Here is a 22,218-nt window from a genome sequence, read left to right on the forward strand (position 1 = left end):
ACCTCCAGGCTGTGTAAGGGCTATTTAACCAAGAAGGAGAGTCATGGAGTGCTGCATCAGATGATCACCTGACAATCACCTGACCTCAACCCAATTGAAATGGTTTGGGATGAGTTGGACCACAGAGTGAAGGAAAAGCAGCCAACAAGTGCTCAGCATATGTGGGAACTCTATCAAGACTGTTGGAAAAGCATTCTAGGTGAAGCTGGTTGAGAGAATGCCATGAGTGTGTAAAGCTATCATCAAGACAGGTGGCTAGCTTGAGGAATCTAAATTATATTTTTTATTTGTTTGACACTTTTTTGGTTACCACATGTGTTATTTCATAGTTTTGATGTCTTCACTATTTTTCTACAATGTAGAAAATAGTAAAGAAAAACCCTTGAATGAGTAGGTGTGGCCAAACGTTTGACTGGTACTCTATGTTGAATATTGGCCTGTTGGAAAGTACAACTCCCTACTACAATTGCACAGTTCTGTCTTGATCTGATTTATTTCTAGAGAAAGCGTTGGTGTTCATCTCAAAGTTAACTGAATGACTGACGCATTGAGATACAGATTAACTGCATATTACATTCAGGTACTTATGATAAATGTAGGTATTATTGCACTTGATGTGAAGGAACAGAAACATACACTTTCAAAGAGAAAGAGCCGTGGGTGTGAAGAATATGGACGAAGTGGGTGAAGAAGATATCAGAAAATCACACCTTTATTTTCAAGCAAAGAGGTAGCCAAAGTCCTCACATTCATTTTGATAATAACAAGTATTTTCAATAGCTTAATGCAGTTAGTATGGGGTGATTCTTTCTCATGAAAACATGTGTTCTTTTATATTTGTCCTTTTTGGTGAAATTCTCTCTGGGTATGCCAGTGCAGTCTGTCACCAGATATTTCCCTGGTTTGTAAATGAGAGCCAAACAGACACCCAGGGTTGCAGAGATCCTATCTCATTGGGGGGAGGAGAGCATCAACTATAGCATCCTAATAAAGAAGGACTTTCACAGGTACACCCCCTGGTAAGACAGGGGCTTTTTGGAAATCCTCACTTAACTTCAAAATAGTGGATTTGGCTATTTCAGCCACACCCGTTGCTGACAGGTGTATAAAATCAAGCGCACAGCCATGCATTCTCCAAAGACAAACATTGACAGTAGACTTTCAACATGGCACAGTAATAGGATGCCACCTTTCAATCAAGTCAATATGTCAAATTTCTGAACTACTAGAGCTGCCCCGGTCAACTGTCAGTGTTGTTATTGTGAAGTGGAAACATCTAGGAGCAACAACGGCTCAGCCGTGAAGTGGTAGGCCACACAAGCTCACAGAGCAGGACTGGCGAGTGCTGAAGCGCTTAGTGCGTAAAAATCGTCTGTCCTCAGTTGCAACACTCACTACAGAGGTTCAAACTGCATCTGGAAGCAATGTCAGTACAAGAACAGAGCTTCATGAAATGGGTTTCCATGGCAAAGCAGCTGCTCACAAGCCTAAGATCACAAAGCTCATTGCCAAGTGTCGGCTGGAGTGGTATAAAGCTCGCCACCATTGAACTCTGGAGCAGTGGAAACGTGTTCTATGGAGTGATGAATCAGGCTTCATCATCTGGCGATCCGACGGACGAATCTGGGTTTGGCGGATGCCAGGAGGACACTACCTGCCCCAATGCCAACTGTAAAGTTTGGTGGAGGAGGCCCCTTAGTTCGTGTGAAGGGACATCTTAACGCAACAGCATAAAATGACATTCTAGACAATTCTGTGCTTCCACCTTTGTGGCAACAGTTTGGGGAAGGCCCTTTCAGCCTAGTGGTTAAAGCGTTGGGCCAGTAACTGAAAGGTTGCTGGATCAAATCCCCGAGCTGACAAGGTAAAAATCTGTCGTTCTGCCCCTGAACAAGGCAGTTAACCCACTGTTCCCTGGGCGCCGAAGACGTGGATGTCGATTAAGGCAGCCCCCCGCACATCTCTGATTGAGGGGTTGGGTTAAATGTGGAAGACACGTTTCATTTGAAGGCATTCAGTTGTACAAATGACTAGGTATCCCCCTTTCCTCTTTCAGCATGACAATGCCCCGTGCACAAAGCAAAGTCCATTCAGAAATGGTTGGTCTAGATCAGTGTGGAAGAACTTGACTGGCCTGCACAGAGCCCTGACCTTAACCCCATCAAAACAGATGGGATGAATTGGAACGCAGACTGCGAGCCAGGCCTAATCGCTCAATATCAGTGCCTGACCTCAATAATGCTTGAGGCTGAATGGAAGCAAGTCCCTGCAGCAATGTTCCAACATCTAGTGGAAAGCCTTCCCAGAAGAGTGGAGGCTGTTACAGCAGCAAAGGGGGGACCAACTCCATATTAATGCCCATGATTTTGGAATGAGCAGGTGTCCAAATACTTTGGTCATGTATTGTATTTCCCGAAAGAGCATTGCTAGCCTATGCCTTCATAACAAATTAAACTAGGAGAATAATAATATAGGTACAAATAACCATCTTCGATGCCACACACAGCCTACAGTCTATATTTGCATTGCTTTAAATGTACAGCATGAGAGTTAAGCATGGTAAATTAGCCAACACACTATGATCTATTGGTCCCGTAAGCCTGTTTGTTTCTAACATCCAGAACAGGAAAAAATGTAATTGAGTGAAAGACGACAAGAGGTAAGCAAGCTTGAAATACAGAGGCAATTTCTGATGACCCCCCTTGCCTGTTCATTTTTACTCTGTCGGCTGCTCCGAGTAGGCGGAGATGTATTCAAATTTTAAACCACAGGGGCATAGCATTTTACCCACATCAATCTTTTATCTTCGCCATTTAGTGCACAACATGTTTTAACTCAAAATCACCTCCTGGATGTTTTTCAAATGCAGCTGCATAAAAATGGAGAGAAGTGAGAGGTAAAAAAAGCCAGGCCTTTGCTATTCGGAGGATAGCATCAAGTACATTGTGCCTCGCAGTTTAAAGATCTCGACTTGGTACATGATTCATCATTAACACATTATGCACTTGACCTTGTCAAGAACAATTCAATGATCCAGAAAATGATGGCTGACAAAGTCTTAGAATTCTGCATGGCTGACTCTGAATGTATTCCATTCTCTGAATGGACACACACATGGAAGAGTGTGTGTGTCCCCCCAAAGAATGTATTTAATTCAATATCCATATATTGAAAACTTTCCCTCTACTTGGTTTGAATAAACAGAGTTGTAGGAATCCATATTTTCTATAATGTTTACTCAAGTTTACTTCCCTGCGATAATACTGATTTGAATTGTGGTGGACATGGTTCAGAACATGGATTTCCAATTCAAAGACGGAGTCCTCCTTTGTCGAGAGCTTCTCTTTGATTCTCCTCCAAATTGATTCCCTTCCAATTCCTCTAAATTCAACTGCTCTTATTCAAATAGCCTTTCTCAATTTGCAGGGATTCCAATACCTGGAGGACAGAGTTTAACAAGCTACGGCAAACTCTAACATGATTGAGATCTTAAACAAAAGAAGGGTATCAACGGGTGCCATGTGACTTTGACCCCTTCAAACAAAAAGGCACAGTTTTCCAATCCCAACGTCATCATTCGTCAGAATATTCGTCACTATACATCTATAGGCTATTATTGTGAGGGACAGGACACACACCCACCATTAAATAGCAGATATTGACACTTGAATTACATTCCTATTGACTTCAGTGAAACTTCAAATCACCAACCATAGAATTAGAATACTAGACTGGACATGAACCTTCTTATGATGGAATAAAGGTCAGACATTTTGGTCAGGGAGTTGGTCAACCATGGTTTGCCAGTGCTGTGGTAAGATAGTGTAAAACTAGATGGTAACTTTACATTAATTAAGTTGTGGAGCATGATTTAGCTCTTTCAAAGCAAAGCAATTACAGTGCCTTGCGAAAGTATTCGGCCTCCTTGAACTTTGCGACCTTTTGCCACATTTCAGGCTTCAAACATAAAGATATAAAACTGTATTTTTTTGTGAAGAATCAACAACAAGTGGGACACAATCATGAAGTGGAACGACATTTATTGGATATTTCAAACTTTTTTTTTTTTCAGAGATGCAGCCAAGAGGCCCATGATCACTCTGGATGAACTGCAGAGATCTACAGCTGAGGTGGGAGATTCTGTCCATAGGACAACAATCAGTCGTATATTGCACAAATCTGGCCTTTATGGAAGAGTGGCAAGATATCCATAAAAAGTGTTGTTTAAAGTTGGCCACAAGCCACCTGGGAGACACATCAAACATGTGGAAGAAGGTGCTCTGGTCAGATGAAACCAAAATTGAACTTTTTGGCAACAATGCAAAACGTTATGTTTGGCGTAAAAGCAACACAGCTCATCACCCTGAACACACCATCCCCACTGTCAAACATGGTGGTGGCAGCATCATGGTTTGGGCCTGCTTTTCTTCAGCAGGGACAGGGAAGATGGTTAAAATTGATGGGAAGATGGATGGAGCCAAATACAGGACCATTCTGGAAGAAAACCTGATGGAGTCTGCAAAAGACCTGAGACTGGGACGGGGATTTGTCTTCCAACAAGACAATGACCCAAAACATAAAGCAAAATCTACAATGGAATGGTTCAAAAATAAACATATCCAGGTGTTAGAATGGCCAAGTCAAAGTCCAGACCTGAATCCAATCGAGAATCTGTGGAAAGAACTGAAAACTGCTGTTCACAAATGCTCTCCATCCAACCTCACTGAGCTCGAGCTGTTTTGCAAGGAGGAATGGGAAAAAATGTCAGTCTCTCGATGTGCCAAACTGATAGAGACATACCCCAAGCGACTTACAGCTGTAATCGCAGCAAAAGGTGGCGCTACAAAGTATTAACTTAAGGGGGCTGAATAATTTTGCACGCCCAATTTTTCAGTTTTTGATTTGTTAAAAAAGTTTGAAATATCCAATAAATGTCGTTCCACTTCATGATTGTGTCCCACTTGTTGTTGATTCTTCAGAAAAAAAAATACAGTTTTATATCTTTATGTTTGAAGCCTGAAATGTGGCAAAAGGTCACAAAGTTCAAGGGGGCCGAATACTTTCGCAAGGCACTGTACATTTAGTCAAAGTTAAATGTAGTAAAATAATTGTTCTGATTACTTTGATAAACTAATATACCAACCTTATTACTGTAGGGCAGTTAAATCAAATTTCATCAGAAATACATACACTCGGACTACTATACTTTTGTACACTCTCCTGCTAGAATACCACAGTATATGACAACTGTAGTGACAGAGCACAGAAGACAACTGAGGCATTGTTGAAGTTTTAAATAATTAAAACACAATTTCACAACATATTTTGACACAGGTGGGGAGGGGGCGGGGGGGGGCGGTCGCTCTCAAAAATCACACTTTTAAAAATTCTAATTATGCAACCGAGGACAGACTATTTTTACTCCCTACGCGCTTCAGCACTCGGCGGTCCCATTCTGTGAGCTTTTGTGGCCTATCACTTCGCGGCTGAGCCGTTGTTGCTCCTGGATGTTTCCACTTCCACATTTGCCGAACTGACTTGTTGGAAAGGTGGCATCCTATGACGGTGCCATGTTGAAAGTCACTGAGCTCTTCAGTAAGGCAATTCTACTGCCAATGTTTGTCTATGGAGATTGAAGAAGTGTCCACATACACTACATAGCCAAAGGTATATTTTCCATAACCCAAAATATTGTACTTTTCAGGTTGTGTACAAAACTGAAAGTAAAAGACGCAAAAACTAAACTTCATAACAGGAAGCATAGAACAGATCTACCGCTTCTTAGACTTCTTAGAATTACAGATCTATTGAACTGTGAATTTGGTTGGGTTGCACAAAAAGTTACATATTGCAGTTTTTTTTCAAATTAAATAAAGATTGGTCCACAACAATGCTTAAACCACATCAGGAGACCACTTTTAAGGTCTGGGAAAAAAATAGAAGACTTTTGGATTTATGGGTGTAGTGATCTTTTAAATGAAGTGCAACAATGTTCCTGTAGCGCTCATGTGGTTGCAGAGTTACCAAAACAATTTTCCAAATTTGATGCAATTTATAATGACATCATTCTGCCAAGTAGGCATAGGCTACTTTTGTAGGTTTTTGGGAAAGCCTTTCCATGTCTACCAGAATAAGTTTATCATTAGGGTTATCGCTAACAGCTGTTCATGTGCGAGCACTGCATACACACAGACAGGGCACTCCTGCGCCATTTCAAAAAGTAGCAGGAAAATACAAAACACTGATGCTAACTAACTGAACGGAATAAGCTACAGAAATGTCTAAAATACAGTTGTGTGTGAACTGAAATAAATTCACACACACACAACCAAACTGAAATAAGTTTTCCCCTTTAGCCTACTTATCAGATTAATATACTGTGTTGTTATTAGGGGTGTGACAACCTGGCTATACTTCTAATCGTATACATAAATTGACAGTTGATAATCGTGATCGGAAAAAACTGAATTTTTTATTATGCCTAAGTAGATGTCAAAATATGTATCTCCCTGCAGGGTTACAGTCCAAAAAATCTGTAGATTAGGAGCAGAGCGCTTGGAGGTGTCTGTGTGTCATGTCCTCAAAACCTGCAGCGGCCAGACAAATTTGCTGTAACTCAGAATGCGCATTAACGTTTCTTCCTCTTTTCTACGTTGTGTAATAATTTTTTTTAAAGACAGGAAGCAAAGTGTTTGCAATGACATCTTCGGTATGCATTGTGTGATTTTAACCAATTATGAGCAGGCCTTATGTGGAAACACTTATCTTCCGCTATCTTTTTTCCTACAAAACATAGTATAGAAATCTGCCTTTTCACATATGTTGATGTTGGGGTGGTGCTGGAGAGGATGTATATGAAGCAGGAAAAAAATGACATTTTGAATTAAAACAGTGTAAAAGTAGCATGCTAAAAAATAACTAGATGGTAACATTACATGAAGTAAAGTTGTTGAATTCAGAAACTATTCAGATCCCTTCACTTTTTCCAATTTGTTATATTATAACCTTATTCTAAAATGGATTAAATAAAACATTTTCCTCATCAATGTACACAATACCCCATCAAAAATATTTGGAAAAAAACACAAAAAACAACAGAAATACCCTATTTACATAAGAATTCAGACCCTTTGATTGTCAGTAGAGCTCCGAGACAGGATTGTGGCAAGGCACAGATCTGAGGATGGTACCAAAACATTGCAGCATTGAAGGTTCCCAAGAACACAGTGGCCTCCAACATTATTAAATGGAAGAGGTTTGGAACCACCAAGACGTTTCCTAGAGCTGGCCACCCGGCCAAACTGAACAAACGGGGGAGAAGGCCCTTGGTCTGGAAGGTGACCAAGAACCAGATGGTCACTCTGACAGAGCTCCAGAGTTTTTCTGTGGAGATGGTTGTCCTTTTGGAAGGTTCTCCCATCTCTGCAGCACTCCGCCAATCAGGCCTTTATGGTAGAGTGGCCAGAGGGAAGCCTATCCTCAGTAAAAAGGCACACGAGAGCCCACTTAGAGTTTGCTAAAAGGACTCTCAGACCATGAGAAACAAAATTCTCTAGTCTGATGAAACCAAGATGGACATTTTTGGTATGAATGCCAAGCATCACGTCTGGAGGAAACCAAGCACCGCTAATCACCTGACCAATACCATCCCTACGGTGAAGCATGGTGGTGATAGCATCATGCTGTGGGGATGTTTTTCAGCGACAGGGACTGGGAGACTAGTCAGGAATGAGTAAAAGATGAACGGAGCAAAGTAAAGAGAGATCCTTGATGAAAACCTGCTCCAGAGCGCTCAGGACCTCAGATTGGGGCCAAAGTTCACCTTCCAACAGGACAACGACCCTAAGCACACAGCCAAGACAACGCAAGAGTGGCTTTGGGGCAAGTCTCTGAATGTCCTTGAGTGACGCAGCCAGAGCCTAGACATGAACCCGATCTAACATCTCTGGAATGACCTGAAAATAGCTGTGCAGTCATCCCCATCCAACCTGACAGAGCTTGAGAGAATCTGCATATCAGAATGGGATAACCTCACCAAATCCAGGTGTGCCGAGCTTGTAGCATCATACCCAAGAAGACTCAAGGCTATAATCGCTGCCAAAGGTGCTTCAACAAAGTACTGAGTAAACGGTCTGAATAGTTACAGTTGAAGTCGGAAGTTTACATGCACCTTAGCCAAATACATTTAAACTCAGTTTTTCACAATTCCTGACATTTAATCCTAGTAACAATTCCCTGTCTTAGGTCAGTTAGGATCACCCTTCATTTTAAGAATGTGAAATGTCAGAAAAATAGTAGAGAATTATTTATTTCAGCTTTTATTTATTTCATCACATTCCCAGTGGGTCAGAAGTTTACATACACTCAATTCGCATTTGGTAGCATTGCCTTTCAATTGTTGAACTTGGGTCAAAGGTTGCAGGTAGCCTTCCACAAGCTTCCCACAATAAGTTGGGTGAATTCTGGCCCATTCCTCCTGACAGAGCTGGTCTAACTGAGTCAGGTTTGTAGGCCTCCTTGCTCGCACACGCTTTTTCAGATCTGCCCACAAATTCTCTATAGGATTGAGGTCAGGGCTTTGTGATGGCCACTCCAATACCTTGACTTTGTTGTCCTTGAGTCATTTTGCTAGAACTTTGGAAATATGCTTGGGGGCATTGTCCATTTCGAAGACCCATTTGCGACCAAGCTTTAACTTCCTGACTGATGTCTTGAGATGTTGCTTCAATATATCCACATAATGTTTCTGCCTCATGATGCCATCTATTTTGTGAAGTGCACCAGACCCTCCTGCAGCAAAGCACCCCCACAACATGTTGCTTCCACCCTCGTGCTTCACGGTTGGGATGGTGTTCTTCAGCTTGCAAGCCTCCCCCTTTTTCCTCCAAACATAACAATGGTCATTATGGCCAAGCAGTTCTATTTTTGTTTCATCAGACCAGAGAAAATTTCTCCAAAAAGTACGATATTTGTCTCCATGTGCAGTTGCAAACCGTAGTCTGGCTTTTTTATGGCGGTTTTGGAGCAGTGGCTTGTTCCTTGCTGAGCGGCCTTTCAAGTTATGTCGATATAGGACTCGTTTACTGTGGATATAGATACTTTTGTACCGGTTTCCTCCAGCATCTTCACATGGTCCTTTGCTGTTGTTCTGGGATTGATTTGCACTTTTTGCACCAAAGTACATTCATCTTTAGGAGGCAGAACGCATCTCCTTCCTGAGCGGTATGACGGCTGCGTGGTCCCATGGTGTTTATACTCGACTACTATTGTTTGTGCAGATGAATTTGACACCTTCAGGCGTTTGGAAATCGCTCCCAAGGATGAACCAGACCTCTGGAGGTCTACACATTTTTTTTTGTCTTGGCTGATTTCTTTTGATTTTCCCATGATGTCAAGCAAAGAGGCACTGGGTTTGAAGGTAGGCCTTGAAAAACATCCACAGGTACACCTACAATTGACTCAAAGTATGTCAATTAGACTATCAGAAGCTTCTAAAGCCATGACATCATTTTCTGGAATTTTCCAAGCTGTTTAAAGGCACAGTCAATTTAGTGTATGTAAACTTCTGATCAACTGGAATTGTGATAGTGAATTATAAGTGAAATAATCTGTCTGTAAACAATTGTTGGAAAAATTACTTGTGTCATGCACAAAGTAGATGTCCTTACCGACTTGCCAAAACTAGTTTTGTTAACAAGAAATTTGTGGAGTGGTTGAAAAACGAGTTTTAAATTACTCCAACCTAAGTGTACGTAAACTTACGACTTCAACTGTATGTACATTTGATCGTTTTTTGTGTTTGTTTTACATTGGCAAATTTCTAAAAAACTGTTTTTTTGCTTTGTCATTATGGGGTATTGTGTGTAGAATGATGAGGGGGGAAAAAATATTTTATTCATTCTAGAATAAGGCTGTAACGTAACAAAATGTGGAAAAGGTTATGGGGTCTGAATACTTTCTGAATGCACTGTACGCTAGATTTAGAGATATTTGGCAACTTTAGTTGTGAATGATACAAACCTTAATGTCTTAAAAAACAAAATATATATGGGCTGCATGATGAGACTATAGGCGATTGATGATTTGAGGAAGTCGCTAAAAAAGCTTGCGCTCTGTTCGCTGTTCTCTCAGCGAGAGTTCGGGAACATCGATAGTAACATGTTGTTTTCACAATGAAACATATTTCATTAAACTGTTGGCAGCCCCTCTCTCTGCACGCTGGAGAAGGGAATAAAGGACAGAGAGAAGGAGATGGTAACATGGTGATGAGATGTTCTGTAGCATTATATAATGGCACAGTCATTATTTGAATTCGGGGGGGTTTGGGCTTGGGCTCATATATAGGCCTATGTACATGTATAAGCTCTAATATGCGTATGGTTGATTTGAATGAATCGTCATCTTAGAAATTGCTGTCCATTTCATTTTGTTAGGCTTTGAAACAAACATCCAAAACGACCCTGTTTTTCTCTCATTTTCAACCTGTTGTTGAACTTCTTTCTTCAAATTGATCAATCACAGTAAGATCAGTTTTAAAGCAGGATAATGTTTTGATGATAAGTGATAGATGTGATTTTTGATATCATTTGCATTAATATCAGAATGGTTAGAGGGACAATAGAGCCTGAGTACCAGTCAATTAGCGACCTGATGGTCGTTAGTCAGTTGGGTACTACCAATGCATGACCAGAGAGCATAAAAGGAGATTACCGTGGAATTGTACTATGGTCATGACTCATACGGTCACCGCAACAGCCCTAACTATTCCAGTATTGTAAAACATCATCTTTACACAATCAAATCAATGATGTGTGTATTCTATCTGTGTTATCAATGATAATACCACAAATTATTGTGAGTTAACTGATTAATATAATGTTTGATTTAAATGTTGTGCAAGAAGAATGATTTTCCTAATAATCGTGTTCACATTTGATGATCAGGCTACCTGATGGGACATTGAAAAATGAAACTCACAAGGCAGGTGCTGTTAAGCTCCCACAATGTAGTGTTTTGAAAAATAGTAACTATATTTCAACTTGTTTCACCACAAGAACACCACTAAACCCTTGTTAAGTTTAATCATATAGGTTAGAGCTAGATAAAAGCAAAATAATCCATGAGAGAGAGAGTCCAAATTTACACAGCTGTGTGCAGGTTACTTTTGAACTGTAAAAACGGCTACTAAATGTAATCCAACACTACATTGTGTGGCATACCTCTGTGTGAGTGTGTGTCCCTAAACTGTGAATAGAATATGATTGAGTGAGAATATTACAATTTCTAACTGAATCTATAAGATTAAGTGTATGTCAATCACTGTAAATCACAGCCTGTTGATTTACTTTCTGGCAATGTTTATGACGTTTTAGCTGACTTACAAATGGTGAAAGCCACGAAAGATGTTCAGATTTAAGGGTTGGGTACCCAGGTGTGTGTGTATGTATGAGTGATGCTTGTTGGGGTACATTACTGTTAATTGCTACAGTGTGTAGTGTGAGGTGATATGTGATTATTCACTGAGGATATAGACCTACAGCAGATGTGCAAGGACAGAACATCCTTGCCGGTCATTAACTACTCCAACAAACAGTCTGGAATGGATAACTGCTAAGGAGAAAGACAGTTGTATAAAAATTTGTCCAATTACAAAGATGAAAAAACATTTATATTATCACACAATCAAAACAATGATGCTATTAATTGTGTGTTCTGCTTGTGTTCTAATCTGTTGTCAATGTTCATAAACACACACACAGAGACTGTGATGATGACACTGCTTAAGATAACCACACTAACCTATATATGAAAGGGAAAAGTAGAAAGAATGACAGCCAAGGGTTTTAACCTACAGGTCAAATCAATTTAGTTAGCTAGTTACAGACAACATGAACAACAAGCAAGCTAACGTTACTCAAAGTTCATTAGCTAGCTAGCTAAATAAACCCACAGGTCAGGCTAGCTAGCTAGCTAAAATTATGAACATGAGTTACATCATGTGCATTACACTCAGACATTAGCTAGCTAGCTAACATACATTAAGCCAGATATAGCTAGCTAGGCAGCTAACTAACATTAGCTATTATAGCTAGCTAGCTACTAAGTTAACACTAACACTAGCTAGTAACACTTGTCTTACCGATCAAACCAACGGTGGAGGACACTGTGGAATATGTGTTTTATTAGCTAGCTATCTCGTCAGCTAACGTTGGATAGCTGCTGGCAGTTGCTGCTTAACCAACTAGCTAGCTACACTAACCAAATCCAGGCAGTCAACTAATGTTATAATCAGCTGTGTGTCTCTCTGTGGGTAGCCTGCCTGGTAGTCCTAAAGTTAGTTTGGAATTTGTTTGCGTGCTTGGAATCTTTGCTGTGTGGGCATGTGATGCTGTGTTCCATCTTTTACATTGGTCGACAGTGAATGTGTAAAGTAAGGTGTGTGATAGATGGCTAACTAACCAAAGGTTTGAGAAGCATCCAGCTAAAATATACTGATAATTTACCTCAGTACTATACCCCCTAGCTAGTGCGTGATAGACCTTTCAGTGCAACCCGTTTGTCACTAGGGTTTATTCACTAGGAAACAAATACAGTGAAATGGAGAGGGACCATACCAATAGAACCTAGAGTTTTATTATATAGGATTCACCTTGTCTTGTTGGCATTGTGCAGTGTAATATTAATCAGGTGCAAAAGTAGCAGTCTCATTTTCCTTCATTCATTCAAGCTTTGCTGTTTGTAGTTGTTGTGGCCTGTCAAAAAGTGCAGTCTGTGTTGAAACGAGAGAAAGTAATGATGGTTCTGCAAATGAGTATTCAAGCATTTCGCTACACTCGCATTAACATCTGCTAACCATGTGTATGTGACAAATAGATTTGATTTGACATAGTAACAGACATGAGAGCTGTTACTTTTCAACACCCTAAACTCTGATAAACAGCTGTAACTTGATTGGTAGATGATATTTCTGTTCTGATTTTGAGATTTAAATGGCAAAGAAGTAGACAAAGATGTCATATGCTCGAACTTGTCTAACTTGTTGGGGGAGTGGTCAAAGTAGCAGTTGTTTCCAAAAGTTCAGAGAAAATATTGTCAATGCGGTTACTAAAACAGCCGTAACATTTGATCAGTACCAGATCATTTTGTTACGACTTCAGATTTGAATAGCAGGGAACTAGTCAAAGATGTCATACCACCTAACTTGTTGTCTAGGTTGTTGGCAAACAACTGCAAAGGTTGCATTGTTTACATTGAATAGAATAGAATGTCTGGAGAGAAGCTGTCACAATGGGACCTTTAGAATGCTGAAGAACCCCCATGAATGTGGATGGAAGACAAAAAGAAGCACAAAAAGTATAAAAGATATCAAAAAGTTGTATACAAGCAACTCAATCCAGACCAGTCTACATGTTTTAAAAAGTTTGAACTGCGTTTCTAGCTTAAAACGGTAGAGGAGTAGCATTCAAAATAATAAGAAGTATGTAGAAGATTAAACGTGGGGACTCCTGCTTCGCAAGCCCCATTAATAAAGAATTTATCTGCACTGCATGTTTGTTATCTGGGCAGCCACACAGTTTTAGAGAAATACATTTTTTCCAATTAACTACCAATATGCGAACATACCATTCAAACAATGCAGTCAATCCACAGCCATACACTGGCTATTAAGAGTTAAGGTATCTTTGTAGTGACTGGGTGTATTGATACACCATACAAGTGTAACTAATGACTTCATCAAGCTCAAAGGGATATTCAATGTCTGCTTCTACCAATAGGTTCCCTACTTTGCGAAGCATTGGAAAACCTCCCTGGTCTTTGTGGTTGAATCTATGTTTGAAATTCAGATTCAAATTATAGCAACCAGCGAGTCCATGCAACTTATTATGGGACTTGTTACTCCTGAACATAGGCTTGCCATAACAAAAGGGGTTGAATACTTATTGGCTCAAGTCATTTTAGCTTAAATTGTTTTATTAAATTGTTTAAAAAACTATTAAAATACATGATTCCACTGACATTATGAGCTATTGTGTGTAGCCCAGGGACCGAAAATATCAGTTTAATCCATTTTAAATTCAACAAAATGTGGAAAAGGTCAAGGGATGTGAATACATTGTAACGGCACTTTATTTTAGAGGCTATTTATACATTACAGAAAATTGATAAGATCTATGTCACCAACATTGTCTAGGCAACAAGCAGAGGCAACTCATTCCAAATAGGCCTAACTAGCACTGCACCGTCACACACTCAGAACCTTGCAGAAATGCTGTTTGACATCTTGCCCCTTCCCGTCGCCACAGGAGTGCGAGGATGTCAATGAGAAAACAGCTTGCACGCCGGCAATGCCAGGGATAACATATGTTTTACCTAATGAGGTTATTCTCAAGCAACTTAGTCAACAAAACCATTAATCGAGTGTCACAGGGGTAAATATTCCTGTGAATATGACAAAGGCAAAAATAACTGTAATAGGGCTAGATTCAAACATCATCATCTAGACTATAGCTCTAAAGCCCAGGCAGCACCAGCAAAGGCAGAAGCAGCAGCACTATCCTGTCAGTGTCAGCATATAGGGGATTATAGTCAGCTGCTGTGTTGTGGGTGACAGATAAATTAACTATGTGTGAGAGGGGGTTTGTTATACAACATTGAGTACATATCATCGGGGCTCTCCGTGTTATAACAAACCAGAGCTTTTTACTGTTTTGTGGGGCGATGTTATATGGCATCTGACTGCCATCGTTGTAAATGTGCAATATTAATAACCACACAAACACTTGTTTGGAGAGAATTAATCCCAGACCAACATGGATGTGGAGTGGGCCCTAAACTACTGCCTCACTGACATTTCAAATTCATCACCTGCATATTCCCTTTTGGATTTTTGGGGTAGACGTCCTATCCCCTTCGTATTATTGTTCAGAATGTCATTGTTATTATAAGACCTAACAAGTTAAGGTAGTGGTTATAGCTTTGGGCCAGTAACTGAAAGGTCGCTGGTTCAAATACCCGAACCGACAAATTGGAAAATGTACACTACCGTTCAAAAGTTTGGGGTCACTTAGAAATGTCTTGTTTTTGAAAGAAAAGCAATTATTTTGTCCATTAAAATAACATAAAATTGATCAGAAAAACAGTGTAGATATTGTTAATGTTGTAAATGACTATTGTAGCTGGAAGCATATTTTTTATGGAATATCTACATAGGTGTACAGAGGCCCATTATCAGTAACCATCACTCCTGTGTTCCAATGGCATGTTAGCTAATCCAAGTTTATAATTTTAAAATGCTAATTGATCATTAGGAAACCCTTTTGCAATTGTCAGCACAGCTGAAAACTGTTGTCCTGGTTAAAGAAGCAATAAAACGGGCCTTTTTTTCGATGACAGGGTCAAAATGGCCCGAAACAAAGACAGTTCTTCTGAAAATCGTCAGTCTATTCTTGTTATGAGAAATGAAGGCTATTCTATGCGAGAAATTGCCAAGTTGCCTCACAAGTCCTCAACTGGGCGCTTCATTAAATAGTACCCGCAAAACACCAGTCTCAATGTCAACAGTGAAGAGGCAACTCCGGGATGCTGGCCTTCTAAGCAGAGTTGCAAAGAAAAAGCCATATCTCAGACTGACCAATAAAAATAAAATATTAAGATGTGCAAAAGAACACAGACACTAGACAGAGGAACTCTGCCTACAAGGCCAGCATCCCGGAGTCGCCTCTTCACTGATACGTTGAGACTGGTGTTTTGGGGGTACTATTTAATGAAGCTGCCAGTTGAGGACATGAGGCGTCTGTTTCTCAAACTAGACACTAATGTACTTGTCCTCTTGCTCAGTTGTGCACCGGGGCCTCACACTCCTCTTTCTATTCTGTTTACAGCCAGTTTGCGCTGTTCTGTAAAGGAAGTAGTACACAGCCTTGTACGAGATCTTCAGTTTCTTGGCTATTCCTCACATAGAATAGTCTTAATTTCTCATAACAAGAATAGACTGATGAGTTTCAGAAGAAAGGACTTTGTTTCAGGCCATTTTGAGTCTGTAATCGAACCCACAAATGCTGATGCTCCAGATACACAACTAGTATAAAGAAGGCCAGTTTTATTGCTTCTTTAAATCAGGACAACAGTTTTCAGCTGTGCTAACATAATTGCAAAAGGGTTTTATGATGATCAATTAGCCTTTTAAAATGATAAACTTGGATTAGCTAACAACATGCCATTGGAACACAGGAGTGATGGTTGCTGATAATGGGCCTCTGTAGCCTATGTAGATATTCCATTTTTTTTTTTTTACATCTGCCGTTTACAGCTACAATAGTCATTTACAACATTAACAATTTCTACACTGTTTTTCTGATCAATTTGATGTTATTTTAATGGAGGGAAAAAAAGTTTAAATTTTTTTTTTTAAAGGACATTTCTAAGTGACCCCAAACTTTTGAACGGTAGTGTATATTTTTTGTCCTTCCCCATTCCGGTCCATTCTGTTCCATTTGGTACCAAATGAATACAACCCAGGCTGAGCACACAAGGGACTTCACTCATACTCAAAATACAGTAAACAAAGCCCTTGTAAATGTATTTTAGAATGGAGGGTTCTTTGTAAGGACACTCTAATTAATAGAGGCTGGTCGTCAAACCAAGGAGATTCCCCATGAGAAAGCGAAAGAGAGAGAGAGAGCAAGAGATGGGGCGAACACAGGGCATTTACATGCAGGATGCGGAGACAGGCACAGGTAACACGAGTCAGCTACCTGAGCGTCATACAATAGCAAAGCCGTAATGAGCAGAGCAGGAATCATCTGTTAATTTGGGCCGAACATGTACACACGCTGCCCTTTGAACATATGGCACTAAAACACTGCTATGTAACCTGAGTGAGCAAGTGAGCTCCAGTTGCTTCCAGAGAATATTTAAATATGCAAGAGCTGGGTTATATTCATTAGGCCAGCAAATTGACTGAAACAGGGAGGGACTAGCTGAACCTGTCCAATAAGAAATGCTTGTTTTTGTTTTCCATTACAATTTTTTTTGCTAAAGTACAGTGAGCCCGAATGAATACAACCAATACTTCCTTCTGTGATTTAGTCCACATATGTCGGTCTGTGTGGTAACATAGGGTTTTACATTATTCACTTTCTCATTGCTGCTTAGAATATAAAGTGCATTCAGAAAGTAATCAGACCCCTTGACGTTCTCCACATTTTGTTACGTTACAGCCTTATTTTAAAAGGGATTCAATTGTTTTTTCCCCTTATCAATATCAATACCGCATAATAACAAACCAAAAACAGGTTTAGAATTTACTAACTCATAAAAAATAAAACATTTACTGATATCACACTATTTAAATATTCAGACCCTTTACTCAGTACTTTGTTGAAGTACCTTTGGCAGCGATTACAGCTACAAGCTTGGCACTAGAGGTCGACCGATTATGATTTTTCAACGCCGATACCGATTATTGGGGGGCCAAAAAAGGCTGATGCCGATTAAAATCGGCCAATTTTTTTCATTTATGTATAATAATGACAATTACAACAATACTGAATGAACACTTATTTTACCTTAATACAATATATCAATAAAATACATTTAGCCTCAAATAAATAATGAAACATGTTCAATTTGGTTTAAATAATGCAAAAACAAAGTGTTGGAGAAGAAAGTAAAAGTGCAATATGTGCCATGTAAGAAAGCTAACGTTTAAGTTCCTTGCTCAGAACATGAGAACATATGAAAGCTGGTGGTTCCTTTTAACATGAGACTTCAATATTCCCAGGTAAGAAGTGTTAGGTTGTAGTTATTATAGGAATTATAGGACTATTTCTCTCTATACCATTTGAATTTCATCAACCTTTGACTATTGGATGTTCTTATAGGCACTTTAGTATTGCCAGTGTAACAGTATAGCTTCTGTCCCTCTCCTCGCTCCTACCTGGGCTCGAACCAGGAACACAACGACAACAGCCACCCTCGAAGCAGCGTTACCCATCGCTCCACAAAAGCCGCGGCCCTTGCAGAGCAAGGGGAACAACCACTCCATGTCTCAGAGCGAGTGATGTTTGAAACGCTGTTAGCGTGCACCCCGCTAACTAGCTAGCCATTTCACATCGGTTACACCAGCCTAATCTCAGGAGTTGATGGGCTTGAAGTCATAAACAGCGCAACGCTTGAAGCACAGCAAAGGGCTGCTGGCAAAACGCACAAAGTGCTGTTTGAATGAATGCTTACGAGCCTGCTGGTGCCTACCATCCTCAGTAGGACTGCTCTATGAAATCATACACTTAATTATAACATAATAACACAGAAATACGAGCCAAGGGTCATTAATATGGTAGAATCTGGAAACTATCATCTCGAAAACAAGACGTTTATTCTTTCAGTGAAATACGGAACCGTTCCGTATTTTATATAACGGGTGGCATCCTTAAGTCTAAATATTCCTGTTACATTGCACAATGTTTAATGTTATGTCATAATTATTTAAAATTCTGGCAAATTAGGCGGCCCAAACAGTTGCATATACCCTGAATCTGCGTGCAATGAACGCAAGAGAAGTGACACAATTTCACCTGGTTAATATTGCCTGCTAACTTGGATATCTTTTAGCTAAATATGCAGGTTTAAAAATATATACTTCGGTGTATTGATTTTAAGAAAGGCATTCATGTTTATGGTTAGGTACACATTGGAGCAAGGACAGTCCTTTTTCGCGAATACGCACCGCATCGATTATATGCAACGCAGAACACACTAGATAAACTAGTAATATAATCAACCATGTGTAGTTAACTAGTGATTATGATTGATTGATTAATTGTTTATTATAAGATAAGTTTAATGCTAGCTAGCAACTTACCTTGGCTTACTACATTCGCATAACAGGCAGGCTCCTCATGGAGTGCAATGAGAGGCAGGTGGTTAGAGCGTTGAACTTGTTAACTGTAAGGTTGCAAGATTGAATCCCCGAGCTGACAAGGTAAAAATCTGTCGTTCTGCCCCTGAACAAGGCAGTTAACCCAACGTTCCTAGGCCGTCATTGAAAATAAGAATGTGTTCTTAACTGACTTGCCTAGTTAAAGAAAAATTAAATAAAAAGGTGTAGAAAAAAACGTTTAAAAAAATAATAATAATAAATTAAAATCGGTCAAATCTGTGTCCAAAAATACAGATTTCCGATTGTTATGAAAACTTGGAAAATCGGCCCTAATTAAATCGGCCATTCCGATTAATCGGTCGACCTCTACTTGGCACACCAACATTTGGGGAGTTTCTTCCATTCTTCTCTGCAGATCCTCTCAAGCTCTGCCAGGTCTCTCCAGAGATGTTCGATCGATCGGGTCCAAGTCCGGGCTCTAGCTGGGCCACTCAAGGACATTCAGAGACTTGTCCCGAAGCCACTCCTGCATTCTCTTGGCTGTGTTCTTAGGGCCATTGTCCTGTTGGAAGGTACACCTTCACCCCAGTCTGAGGTCCTGAGCGCTTTGGAACAGGTTTTCATCAAGTATCTCTCTGTACTTTGCTCCATTCATCTTTCCCTCGATCCTGACTAGTGTCCCAGTCCCTGCTGCTGAAAGAAATCCCAACAGCATGATGCTGCCACCACCATGCTTCACCGTAGGGATGGCGCCAGGTTTCCTCCAGACATGAAGCTTGGCATTCAGGCCAAATTCAATCATGGTTTCATCAGCCAATATAACTTACTTCTCATGAGAGAAGCAAGCTATCATGTGCTTTTTACTTTGGAGTGGCTTCCATCTGGCCACTCTACCATAAAGGCCTGACTGTGGAGTGCTGCAGAGATGGTTGTCCTTCTGGAAGGTCCTCCCATCTCCACCGAGGAACTCTGGAGCTTTGTCAGAGTGACCATCGGATTCTTGGTCACCTCCTTGACCAAGGTCCTTCTACCCCGATTGCTCAGGTTGGCCGGGCGGCCAGCTCTAGGAAGAGCCTTGGTGGTTACAAACTTCTTCCATTTAAGAATGATGGCGACCAATGTGTAACAACATTGTGTACCAACATTTTTGTACCATTGTGTACCAACATTTTTTGGTACCCTTCCCCGGATCTGTGCCTCGACACAATCCTGTCCCGGAGCTCTACGGACAATTCCTTTGACCTCATGGCTTGGTTTTTGCTCTGACATGCACTGTCAAATGTGGGACATTATATAGACAGGTGTGTGCCTTTCCAAATCATGTCCAATTAATTTAATTTACAGGTGGACTCCAATCAAGTTGTAGAAAAATCTCAAGGATGCTCAATGGAAACAGGATGTACCTGAGCTCAATTTCGAGTCTCATAGGAAAGGATCTGAATATATGTAAATAAGGTATTTATTTTTATTTTACCCATTTTTTTGCTATGTCATTATGGGGTATTGTGTGTAGATTGATGAAGAAAAAATATTATTTAATCAATTGTATTATAAAGGCTGTAACGAAACAAAATGTGGAAAAAGTCAAGGGGTCCGAATACACTGTACCTCAAGGCAACCTCCTGCCATGAGACTGTGCCTATGGCTGCTTGTTAAAGTGAATAATAAAAATAACTTGTCACTCGGTGCATGAAATCCTGCACTAAGACATGTGCTCAGCTGTGTTTGATGTTACCGTCACTAGTACAACCATCAGGTATGGCGATTAGATTTCTTAATTGTGTGTTTAAGCATTAGACAAAGGTTCATTAGACCTACTTATCTCACATGTAACCACTACTGAACCCAAGACATGGGAACAAAATCTATTTATCAGAGGCTACATTAGGGAAGGAATCTAAAGAACATCGTTAACAAGCAGTGGCTGCTAAATGATTTCCTAGGTGACCCATACCTCATAATTACTGCCTTGCTTTAAGTTGCATCTCCTCATTTTGTGTCTTGCTTGCCCTATTAGTGACCGTAAATTGCTAGCAATCATGCATTTTAGGTCCAGTATCAGGAGCAAGGCTGGGTTTAATGTACTGTAAAAATGGCTAACCTTCATTTGGGAGAGCATGAGTTCTGGCACGTGTGACTCAAAGGACACACACATGCGTGTATATACATATATACACATACACACTCTCATCCTTGAGATGACACAATATAATTTTGGGGGGAGAAAAGCGACTTTCATCATCTTTGTTTCATGTTGTGCTCGAGGAGACATCCTAGCTGTCCACATAGTCTGACAAATGAAGGACATCATTGCAAATTAAAATCATGACCAAAAATGAATCCGGTGGGGTAGGCCTAGAGTATATTCCATTAAACAAACTGAAGCAACCTAGTCCTCTCAATCAGCAAAGTTCTTGTCACCGGTGCCCCATACATCTCCTCTGCTGGCTGTCGTTCCCAGACAACAACAACTAGGACTTTAAATGCCCGCAGCTATGTCACAATGACAGAATCTCATACTCATGGATGAGGTGATAATATGACGGTGTCAATATGTCACCGGGTCGGCCCTGACACTTTAGTCCCCGGCAAAGAACTGCCCTCTTAATCTCTGACAGGGACAACAGGCTGCTGCATGCATTCTGGAGAGGCATGGAAACAATGATGAGAAGGGGCTACTAATGCCACCACTCCAACTCAGCCCAGGGAGCACATTTACATGTCAAAGCCCCAAGCCACTCTGTACTAGGAGGAGTCTCATCTTCTCTCCCTCCAGAATCTCACTCGTTCCTCTGTTCCATCTCTATTTCGCAGTCCCCCTTTATCCCCACACACAGTTAGAGCAGACCCCTGGGGAGTGATAGCAGAATAATGGGCCAAGCACATTGCATTGTGTTTGTGTGTGTGTGTGTGTGTACGCACGTATGTCAGTGAGAGGGAGAGAGAGTACAAAACAAGAGCGAGAAACACCTCTCCTCGCCCCTCTGTCCTGGCTGCTCTGGTGACGATGGCAGGGTCTGAAATGCTCTCTGTGGTCACACAGCGGTAGATTATGGAGCATGCCACTGGAGTGTGGAAAGCCTTTAAGGAGCAGCTGCTCCACGGGATGTTTACTCCCACAGGAGCTGAAATATTGATCACTCCCAGCCAGGCATAGCACAGGCCCCAACCAGCTCCATTTATAATTGAAGTGGGATCTCTCTCTCTTGAGCACAGCAGTCAAAAAGGGAGAAGAGGAGTTAACCAGAGAAAACCAAAGTCCCACCAGTTCCCTTTTTGATGTACATAAATCATATGGAATTTCAGATGTGTGTGCTTTGATCAGTCGTCCTGCTTGG

At 40.6% G+C, this 22,218-nt stretch overlaps 1 protein-coding gene across 1 annotated transcript in view; it reads right to left on the reverse strand.

The window, feature by feature from the left end:
* LOC115102277 (nephronophthisis 4) overlaps positions 1-22,218 on the reverse strand; it is a 219,305-nt gene that overhangs the window by 179,655 nt on the left and 17,432 nt on the right. The window lies entirely within an intron of this gene.

This window comes from Oncorhynchus nerka, linkage group LG20 (assembly GCF_034236695.1).
Source record: "Oncorhynchus nerka isolate Pitt River linkage group LG20, Oner_Uvic_2.0, whole genome shotgun sequence".
NCBI lineage: Eukaryota > Metazoa > Chordata > Actinopteri > Salmoniformes > Salmonidae > Oncorhynchus > Oncorhynchus nerka.